Below are 11699 nucleotides of genomic sequence, written 5' to 3'. Positions count from 1 at the left end.
TGTAATTGGTTAATACAAACCATACAAAAATGCACGGAAGTATGTTTTTTAACACAAACCTACGTTTTTTTAAAATGGAACCACGTTAGTTTTGTTAGCACATCTGAACATATAAACAAATACCTAATTAGTGCCGTTTGTTGCACTGTAAAATGTTAATTACATCCGGAGATATTGTAACCTAAAGTTGACGCTTGAGTACCACTCCTCTGCTGTTCGATTGTGTGTATCGGAGAGCACCGAATTACGTAGGGATCCAAAGGGAACGGTGATGGACCTTAGGTACAGAAGAGACTGGAACAGCACGCTACGTCCACATGCTAACACCTTTTTATTGGTTGTTCTCACTGACGCACATGTACATTACCATGACGTGGAGGACGCATAAATTGGCCAGCCCGTTCTCCTGATCTTACATCTCGGGACTTCTTTCTGTGGGGTACGTTAAAGGAGAATGTGTACCGTGATGTGCCTACAACCCCAGAGGATATGAAACAACGTATTGTGGTAGCCTTCGGCGACATTACACCAAATGTACTGCGGCGTGTACGACATTCATTACGCCAGAGATTGCAATTGTGTGCAGCAAATGATGGCCACCACATTGAACATCTATTGGACTGACATGTCGGGACACACTCTATTCCACTCCGTAATTGAAAACGGAAACCGCGTGTGTACGTGTACCTCACCCCTCATGGTAATGTACATGTGCGTCAGTGAAAAAGACCAATAAAAATGTGTTAGCATGTGGACGTAATGTGATGTTCCAGTCTCTTCTGTGCCTCAGGTCCATCACCGTTCCCTTTGGATCCCTACGTAATTCGGTGCTCTCCGATACACACGATCGAACAGCGGAGGAGTGGTACTCAAGCGTCAACTTTAGGTTACAATATCTCCGGATGTAATTAACATTTTACAGTGCAGCAAACGGCACTGATTACGTATTTGTTTACATGTTCAGATGTACTAACAAAACTAGCGGGGTTCCATTCAAAAATACGTAGGTTTGTGTTCAAAACATACTTCCGTGCCTTTTTGTATGGTTTGTATTAACCAATTACACTAGCCCCTCTCCTCACGTTCGGTCTGTGGAATCGGTTCGTCAGTATTTGATGTGGTTTACGAAATATATCCAGCGGTAATGTTAGGTGACTGACCCTGTATAGGTTAAGGAAACCAAAATACCTACATCACTTCCTTCTTGCAAACTGCGATCATTGTGACAGGAAATCACGAGTCCAGCAGCACAGTTGAAACGGTATGCAATATCATTAGAGGCATCTTGTTTGACACTAAAGGCTTTCTGTAAAATCAGAAACACAAAATCACCGTGAGATCCCCTGTCGATAGCGGTTATTAGTTCGTGTGAATAATGCGTAAAAATGTGTATCAGAGGAACGATATTTTCTGAATCCGTGGTGGTTATTTGTAAATAGATCGTTTTCTTCGTATTATTTCAAAGTGCAGCAGCACAGTATACGTTCCTACATAGAAGAAAGTCGCCCACTATGTCACACATGAAAGTTAATTGGCTTCACAGCTCATGCATGTAATTTAAAATGATAGAAAGCCATTTTTACCTTAGACTGTGGGTTCTAGAGTAGCATACGCATAACAAATTCATCATAAAATAATAGCTATACGATGAATTCACGATTGAAGAAATGTTGCCAGGGTGTCGGTTTGGGCTATCAGGTGAGGAAAAAGGATACACATTTTCTCTTGGAAGTGGAATTCCTTTTTTCTTCTATAAAATTGTTATTCAAATGGTTCAAATGGCTCTGAGCACTATGCGACCTAACTTTTGAGGTCATCAGTCGCCTAGAACTTAGAACTAATTCAACCTAACTAACCTAAGGACATTACATACATCCATGCCCGAGGCAGGATTCGAATCTGCGACCGTAGCGGTCGCTTGGTTCCAGACTGTAGTGCCTAGAACCGCACGGTCACTCCGGCCGGCAAAATTGTTATTGTAAGCAGAAACATATATTCGGTTGGTGCATAGGTTCGTAGCGTCTTTCCACAAGTTTAATAATCACAATTGATACACTAAACAGAGACTTCTAGTAATCATTAATATCTTACCATTCACCATTTACAACAAACTGCCAATTCTGGGGTAACTTTTAGATTCCGCGACTGTTGAAATCACATGATCTTGAGGTGAAGAACTCGTCGTGTTCATCCGGAAGGGAAATTCCTTGAAGTTGCTTCATAGAGAGTGGAAAAAGCGAAAATCTGAGAGCGCAAGATCAGGTGAGTAAGTTGGGTGCTGAATGACTTACAACCCAACTCTTGTATAGTGGATTTTGTCAATCTACGAGAGTGCGTTATCGTAGAGTAGCATCGGTTCACACAGTCTTCCTGGTTGTTGTTCTTGGATTCCATCTTCTAACAACCCTACCACAACAAAGGTCAAAATTTAATAATGATTGTGGTGTTGCTCACGCTGCTAAATACTGCATTTTCGGGCAACAACGAAGTTATTATGTGGTGTCACCGCCAGACACCACACTTGCTAGGTGGTAGCCTTTAAATCGGCCGCGGTCCGTTGGTATACGTCGGACCCGCGTGTCGCCACTGTCAGTGATTGCAGACCGAGCGCCGCCACACGGAAGGTCTAGAGAGACCCCCTAGCACTCGCCCCAGTTGTACAGCCGACTTTGCTAGCGATGGTTCACTGACAAAATACGCTCTCATTTGCCGAGACGATAGTTAGCATAGCCTTCAGCTACGTCATTTGCTACGACCTAGCAAGGCGCCTTGATCATTTGCTATTTATCTTGTGATGCATGTACCGTCAGACCGATGTTCACCAATTATGGATTAAAGTTAAGTATTCCAACAGCTACGTACTTTATTTGCTAGACTCAAATCCTTTAGCTGTTCCAGACCTCACGCCAGCCTGCGTGAGCTTAAACGCGTGCCTTTCGGCTTCACCTACTAGTGGCTTGGCTGTCTTGCCAAGTCACAACATATTATGTGGCAGGTGTCATTAGAGCACAGTTAATAAAGTCATTTCATGTAATAATGAATAAACTAGGAACTCATCTTTACGTGTTTCCCACGGTGGTCTCATTGTAAAATCATGGCTCAATCGTCGAAAATCTAGGTGGTGATGATTCCAAGCTCGGATGCAAAGAGGTCTAGGTTTCATTCTGCTGTATTCAAAAGTTTTGTAGGTGCGCTTCACAAACCATTCTTGAAGAATAAACCTTTCAAAGACAGCACTTCTTTTTTTATTGCATTTGTTGCAATGTCACGTAACACACAAAACATCACTTCACAATACAAAACATACTTGAAAACATCTTCCTCACTGTTGAAGTTCACATTTTATAAACTGGCCACAATATGCGTCTTTCCAACATGACGTCCAAGACTTGACCTTTTTCTAGGTCCGACTCTCTAACAACTAACTAATAACCGCTTACGCACCCAAAAATCAGAGTTACAAGTACGTCAAAGATCATAGTGACAAAAGAAAGAATACATATAAGAATAATATCATTGCAACATAAACATATTGATGTATCACAAATGAAATCAAATCTGAATGTTGTCTCAGAAGTATGTTAACAACTTTACAGAAACACAGTAGAATATTGCTATTATCGAGAGGTTAGGTTGAGGTACCGTAATGGTTGCGTAATTCAAGTACCATTACAATCTGAAGGATGTCAGTAGTGATGGTTACACCTCGGGGAAGGAGTTCGTAGTACACCATCAGTCGCTTTTCCACCCGATTCATAACATGATCTTTTATTGGTTTGCGCAGGTCTATGTATGGGGAGTTGCTGCATTGTTTGGGCTCAACGATTCCTTTCTTTTTCGTTTGTTAACTTAAAGACACCATTTCTCGTCACCATTAATGATTCACTGTGAGAATGGTCGGTGTTGTTCATGAGCCAATTAATGACGAGCAAGCAGATATACAAATATGGCCACACGCCGACTTTTGTAATTTTGGCTTAGAGCATGTGGTGCCCATACACCCGAGTTTCGAGCCTTCTCCATCGTGTGAAAATGTCGCACTGTGGTGAAATTATCACAGTTCATCATATTTGCCACTCTTCCAATTCAGTGACGTGGATCATTGTTAATTAATTCCACTAAATGGTCTTCATTAAATCCCGAAGGTCTTCCCGAACGCGGAGAAGCACTAACGTGAAAACGATCGTCCTTGAAAGTAGAAAACAATTTTTGTGGTGTCCTCTACCCAATGGCAGTATCCCCATAGACGTTCAAATGTTTCTAGTGGTCTCCGCTGCTGTCACCCTTCTATTGAACTCCAGAAGAATACGTCGGAAATGTTCCGATTTCTCCATTTAGAACTCCATTTTCTAGCATCCACAGCTCCACTCACTATCTCCAAATGACTAAATCATAACATATAAATTCAAATAGCAATAGTGAGTTACAAATAAAAAATGATAATCGATAAATATACCTGTAGCAACCGTAATACTTACGCACAAAACGATAGCGCTACGAACTTATGCACGAATATAATACAGGGTGGCACACGAAATGTGTTAGCAATTATTTCTTTCACAATTTACGACGCACATTAGATATCCCGCTGGAATCTCTATAGCAGTACCAGCAGAGCTTGGAAAAACAAATGAGTTACGAAATGACGTGTAATTCACGATACTGACGCTAAGAGACTGGTAAGCAGCAATGACTGACAATGGAAAACTGACGACACAGCAACGATCGGCAGTTGTGTTACTTTTTCATGAAACGGAAAGCCTTGTTGTGACTCAGAGGCGTGTTCGACAACAGTTTAACACACGATGGGTCCCTTGCAAGAAGACCATCCACAGTTTGTACGATAAATTTGTACAGGAAGGAACAGTATTGGAAGCGAAGCGACCTCGGCCTAAGCCTGTTTATTCGCCGGAGAACACAGAAACGGTCCGAGTTGCTGTACAGAGAAGTTCCCGGAAATCGTGTAGAAAGGAAGCAGTGCAACTGGGAATATCCAGCCCGCTGCGTTCAACACATTCTTAAAAGTGACCTCCATATGTACCCATACAAGACGACCTGTGCACAGAAGCTCACTGAAGAACACAAGCAGCAGAGACTACTGTTTGCTCAGTGGGCGAAGGATAGGGAAGAAACTCTCAACAACGTTTGGTTTTCAGACGAGGCGCATTTTCATTTAGATCAAATGTACGTTTTTGGGCCACTGAAAACCCACAAGTGCTTCACGAACGACAACATTATGTTCCGAGGATTACAGTGTGGGCAGCAATTTCCAGTCACGGTCCTATTGGACCCTTTTTCTTTGAAGAAACTGTGAACAGCGAGCGTTATTTGAGCATGCTTCGCAATAGCTTCATTCCACAGCTTCTTGGTACTGCCTTGCCCTTCAACACGCAGTGGTTCATGCAAGATGGAGCAAGGCCACATACTGCAAACACTGTTTTGGAGTTTTTACATGCAGATCATTCTACTCAGGTTTCCAGGTCGCTTTAATGACGGACAAAATTGCCCCTCCCCCTCCCCACCCAATAGTCCAGACCTCAATCCATGTGACTTTTTTCTTTGAGGGTACCTAAAGGAAAACATTTTCCCGACACGTCCACGTGATGTAATGGAACTCAGAAGACTTATTCTTCAAGCTTGCAGTGAAATTACGGAAGACATGTGCCGTAGGGTAATCTCTAACTTCAGTGTTCGTTTGAAGGAAGTTAGGAAACGAAATGGTCGACATATTGAGCACGAGCTGAGTTAGAACAAATCTCCATGGACGGCTCTTCATTGTAGTATATGTTCCTTTCAGATTGTATTGACAATAAAGTCTATATTTAAAAACAAAATGGTAACACGTTTCGTGCGCCATCCTGTATTATAGATCAGTTAAGTGTTAGAACTGTAATCCTAACAAATTAACAATGGGTGTTAGTAAAATATACAAAAAATTATGTAAAATTATTTTCAGGAACTTGGAAAATTACAGTCCACTTACAAAAATAGTATTTGATGTTGCTACTGTCCTAGTAGGCTTATTACAAACAGATACACTGTGTTTCAGCAATCTGTAAGTTATATGATGGAACATTGTAAAAACGACAAAGTCCCTATCATTTTGTCCTCATCAACACAAACGTAATCTTGCTCAAACCCTCGGAAACTAATAAATACACAATCAAAATATTACAACACATTTAAAGACTTACCTATATAAGATCTCCACTTCATAGTACATTTTTCGCAGAAGTAATCAACATTGCATAACTTTGGAAGTTTTCTAACAGAAATATTGGTTTCGCTGACTTCGAAAATTGTTTACCGCGTCTCACCTCACCAAATGGAAATAGGCAAAGATTAATTGCATGTAGGCAAAGTGTAGCCAATACTATGAATCAACTAAACAAATACTGTTATTCTATCACCAGGCAAATTGAAAAGAAGCCACCATGTTTTTTTCCTTCTATGTCATTGTGGGTCAATCAATGATTTAGGTGTGTAATCGGTGAACTACTTCTACTTCCTGTTTTGTGTTGTTGCTAACAAAAGAACTGTGTTGCACCATTCAAGATCGTGAAACAGCAAGTGGTCTTTAATTGCAGAATGCAAAGAGGACAGAGGAAATTAAATTATCTACATACTTTGTAAATGCGACTCACGAAAATAAGATGTTGCACACTTTCTGAAGATAGTTCTATCTTTCATGCAGACCCTTTACAGTAATATTCACACTTATTCGAAAATTGCGGATTATAAAAGAAATTTTTTCTTCCCCATCAACTCAACATTAACAGAGACACAATAGGGATGGTGCATTTGGAGATGCAAGGAAGGAAGCCATTCGGCTGCATCCCTAACACGAGTACGCCATAACCACTTAGGCTTGAGTGAAGAGACGAATATGGAGACACGCGTGCAGATGAACTACTGGGAGGGAGGGAGAGGTTGTGACGTCCCGCCCGACGAGAGACAAGAGCAGCAATATTAATAATACACGAGTGGGACGGTGGCCCAGTTGGAGTGGTTGCGCCTGCCCTGCCCCATCCGTCTCCGCGGCAAGTTGGTTCATTAGCGGCTGGCGGCGACCCTCTCGACGGCGATGGCGAAGTCGCCATTGTGCTTGCCCCCCACCCCTTTACCCTCCCCATGCCTAAGTTTCCACTAGTTGTTGCTCTCTGCTGTAGCGGTGGCTGCGGCGGAGGCGTGTAACCAGCTCGGCGACCCTTCTACACGTGGCTTGCACGTGTTTTTACCTCTCCGCGGTGTGGGAGCGACTGACAGGCTGGCAGACGCGGGGTAATTTGCTGTACATTTCGCGACGGCTCCCCTCGCTCAAGTCGGTCCTACTCCGACAGCGGTAGCATTAGCGCTGCCTTTACAGATGGTAGCCGCTTGTTCGATGGCGTCCCTTCCATCCCAGAGGGTCCATTGTCCTCGGCTACGCTTCTGGGTTCCGGCTACGTCCTGATTCCAAGTGACAGGCATTTGCTAATGGACACTGGGGCACTCCGTCAGCTTTGCAAGGTACCAAGGAGCAAAACAATTTATTTATTTATTTCACTACATAAACGCTGTTTGTAACTTACGTTGAAGGTACTACGCAGCACAACATGTAAGTATATTGCACTTCTTGGAGACATTTATATTAATTTTCCATAGCAAGTGAAAATCTTTAATTCTGAGAAAGGGGGCACCATCATCGTAGGAGGTGGCAGTGATCTTGTCTGGATTACGTTTTTTATTCATCATTCGTCATTTGTGTTAACCAGTTCTAGGCCGATTATGTCATTTTCAGATCTTTGCAACCAACTTCATCAGTTTATTGGTGCTGGCGCAATAGCTTGATATTTACATAGAGGCATTTTGGTTACTGTTAACTATCAGGCTGTCAGTCTGTGTTTACAATAATCAAATATACATTTTTGGACATATCATAACATTATCCTTCTGTGAAGACGATATTGACGTCTGCTAAACCAGTACTAAGCTTCTGAAAATGACAAATTAATTTCTCGAAACAGGCCAAGCGAAATAAAAATATATTTGCAACTGATGACTGAATCTTACTGCGAAACTTCATAAGTTAAACAGTGATTTTGCATACCTTTTTTCGTATTTTCGTATTTTCAGCCATACAAATGCACACACCAGCATGTTCATGATTTGGTACTGTCATCTATCTAAATGGTAACGCCAGACATGTTGCCGTATATAAATGCGAAGCCCTTTACAGTTTTTCACCTGTAACCACGCGCATCAACTGACGCTTGTTGCAGCTACCATCTTCCTGGGATTCAGCTAATCTGGTACATTGACACTATCTGATCAAACGTATGTAGACACCCCAAGGTTACGCGGAACTGCCCGCTAAATGTCACAAGAAATGGAACCGGCATAGGAGAAGGAGGGCAGTATTGTCTTGTCAGCAGAGAGGCAGTAAAAACAGAACTTCTCGTTCAGGAGAACTCAGCAATATCGGACGAGCACTACTCGCTGGCTGTCACCTGTGCAGGGATATTTCAACCCTTCTACAGCTGTCCTCGTCTACCGCTGATGAAAGGCTAAGGAACAGCTAAACTAATACCAGGTAGATCTCGTGTATTGACTGACAGGGACGGTCAATCATTGCAAAAGTGGTTGTAAAAATATCATGGAATCAGCGGAAGGAATCACTTTTGAGTTCCAGAGTGCTTCGAGCAGTACAGCTAGTTCAAATGTTCAAATGTGTGTGAAATCTTATGGGACTTAACTGCTAAGGTCATTAGTCCCTAAACCTACACACTACTTAACCTAATTTTCCTAAGGACAAACACACACACCCATGCCCGAGGGAGGACTCGAACCTCCGCCGGGACCAGCCGCACAGTCCAGGACTGCAGCGCCTTAAACCGCTCGGCTAATCCCGCGCGGCAGTCCAGCTAGCACAACGCTTCTGCGTAGGGAATTAAAAAGAATGGGATAAAATTGTCGATCACCTCTTCATAACCCACACATTCCTATAGTAAAGACCAACCCAAGTTTGAGGTGGTGTAAACAACGCGCCACTGTACAATAGGTGACTGGAAACGAATGATTTTGGGTCGTGAAACACGCGATGTGCTGTGGCAATCCAATAGTTCGGTTTTGGTTTGTCAAATGTCTCGAAAACCTTACGTGCCATCAAGGGTGGAGCCATCAGTGAAGTGCAGAGGGAATGGTGTTACAGTATGGGGCTGTTTTCCGTAATTGAGATGTGGTCCCCTTCGCTTAAGTAAAAGATGTCAATGCACATTGTCATTCCACTAAGTGGACAACACGTGTCAAAGTAGGATAACAGTTTTGCACCCACCTGTCCACACTTCAACAACAGATCTGCTGCCCAGGCGAAAATAAGCTTTAGTGGCTTGCTTTTGCCCCACGTCTTCGGAGATACTATCCAAGTTAAAAACATACTTCCCAAAATAGCTATAATTATTAAATGGCAAACGAAGCAAATACTGACGTAATGTTGTTTAGTGCACGGTCCTCAGTCACCAATAGATGTATCTCGATTTTCTATCTCAATTTTCTATTCCATTCTTCTGTACATTAGTCTTGTCAGCAAGTGCATTAAAATCGCTCAAAAGAGGAATGGCCGCTGGACCTGATGGGATACCAGTTAGGTTTTACACAGAGTACGCGAAGGAACCTGCCCCCCTTCTTGCAGCGGTATACCGTAGGTCTCTAGAAGAGCGTAGCGTTCCAAAGGATTGGAAAAGGGCACAGGTCATCCCCGTTTTCAAGAAGGGACGTCAAACAGAAGTGGAGAACTATAGACCTATATCTCTAACCTCGATCAGTTGTAGAATTTTGGAACACGTATTATGTTCGAATATAATGACTTTTCTGAGGACTAGAAATCTACTCTGTAGGAATCAGCATTGGTTTCGAAAAAGACGATCGTGTGAAACCCAGCTAGCGTTATTCGCCCACGAGACTCAGAGGGCCATAGACACGGGTTCCCAGGTAGGTGCCGTGTTTCTTGACTTCTGCAAGGCGTTCGATACAGTTCCCCACAGTCGTGTAATGAACAAAGTAAGAGCATATGTACTATCAGACTAATTGTGTGATTGGATTGAAGAGTTCCTAGATAACAGAACGCAGCATGTCATTCTCAATGGAGAGAAGTCTTCCGAAGTAAGAGTGATTTCAGGTGTGCCGCAGGAAAGAGTCGTATGATCGTTGCTATTCACAATATACACAAACGACCTTGTGGATGACATCGGAAGTTCACTGAAGCTTTTTGCGGATGATGCTGTGGTATATCGAGAGGTTGTAACAACGGAAAATTGTACTGTAATGCAGGAAGATCTGCAGCGAATTGACGCATGGTGCAGGGAATGGCAATTGAATCTCAATGTAGGCAAATGTAATGTGCTGCGAATACATAGAAAGAAAGATCCCTTAACATTTAGCTACAATATAGCAAGTCAGCAACTGGAAGCAGTTAATTCCATAAATTATCTGGGAGTACGCATTAGGAGTTATATAAAAAAATGGTTCAAATGGCTCTGAGCACTATGAGACTTAACATCTATGGTCATCAGTCCCCTAGAACTTAGAACTACTTAAACCAAACTAACCTAAGGACATCGCACAACACCCAGTCATCACGAGGCAGAGAAGTAATTTAAAATGGAATGATCATATAAAGTTGATCGTCGGTAAAGCAGATGTCAGACTGAGATCCATTGGAAGAATCCTAAGGAAATGCAATCCGAAAACAAAAGATGTAGGTTACAGTACACTTGTCCTCCCACTGCTTGAATACTGCTCACCAGTGTGGGATCCTTGCCAGATAGGGTTGATAGAAGAGATAGAGAAGATCCAACGGAGAGCAGCGCGCTTCGTTACAGGATCATTTAGTAATCGCGAAAGCGTTACGGAGATTATAGATAAACTCCAGTGGAAGACTCAGCAGGAGAGACGCTCAGTAGCTCGGTACGGGCTTTTGTTGAAGTTTCGAGAACGTACCTCCACCGAGGAGTCAAGCAGTATATTGCTCTCTCCTACGTATATCTCCCGAAGAGACCATGAGGATGAAATCAGAGAGATTAGAGACCACACAGAGGCATACCGACAATCCTTCTTTCCACGAACAATACGGGACTGAAACAGAAGGGAGAACCGATAGAGGTACTCAAGGTACCCTCCGCCACACATCGTCAGGTGGCTTGTGGAGTATGGATGTAGCTGTAGATGTAGATGAGCTGTTCGGCTAATTGTGCGATAGTTCTATCAGTTATCTGCCCTTGCTGTCTTCGAGATTATGTGATTATATTTTTCCGAAAGTATGATGATATGACTCCAGTCTCGTAGACTCTACAAACAACTTGAACAGGCTGTTGCTGGACTTCTGTTGAATTTCTGGAACCAGACCTTGGATGTTATCTGTGCCTACTGACTTATTTGATCGCAAGTTTTCCAAGCCTCCGTTTAACGATGAGCCTGGGTCCCGTATGCCCACATTCAATCCCATCCCTTCTTCTGTCACGTCAACGAGCAGCTCTTCCCCCTCGTAGAGGCCTTCAGTTTACCCTTACAACCAAGCGCTTGGCTCCTCTGCAAATTAACGGTGGAATTACAATTGCACTCTTATTGACGATAGCCTTTTCTTATTTTACCGAAGTGTGTATTGTCATATCTGTAGGCTGAATCAGTTCTTGCGATAACTGTTTCTGTTTCCATTTCTTCAT

This window comes from Schistocerca serialis, chromosome 2 (genome assembly GCF_023864345.2).
Source record: "Schistocerca serialis cubense isolate TAMUIC-IGC-003099 chromosome 2, iqSchSeri2.2, whole genome shotgun sequence".
Classification (NCBI taxonomy): Eukaryota; Metazoa; Arthropoda; class Insecta; order Orthoptera; family Acrididae; genus Schistocerca; species Schistocerca serialis.
Note: the sequence above shows the minus strand (reverse complement) of the source record.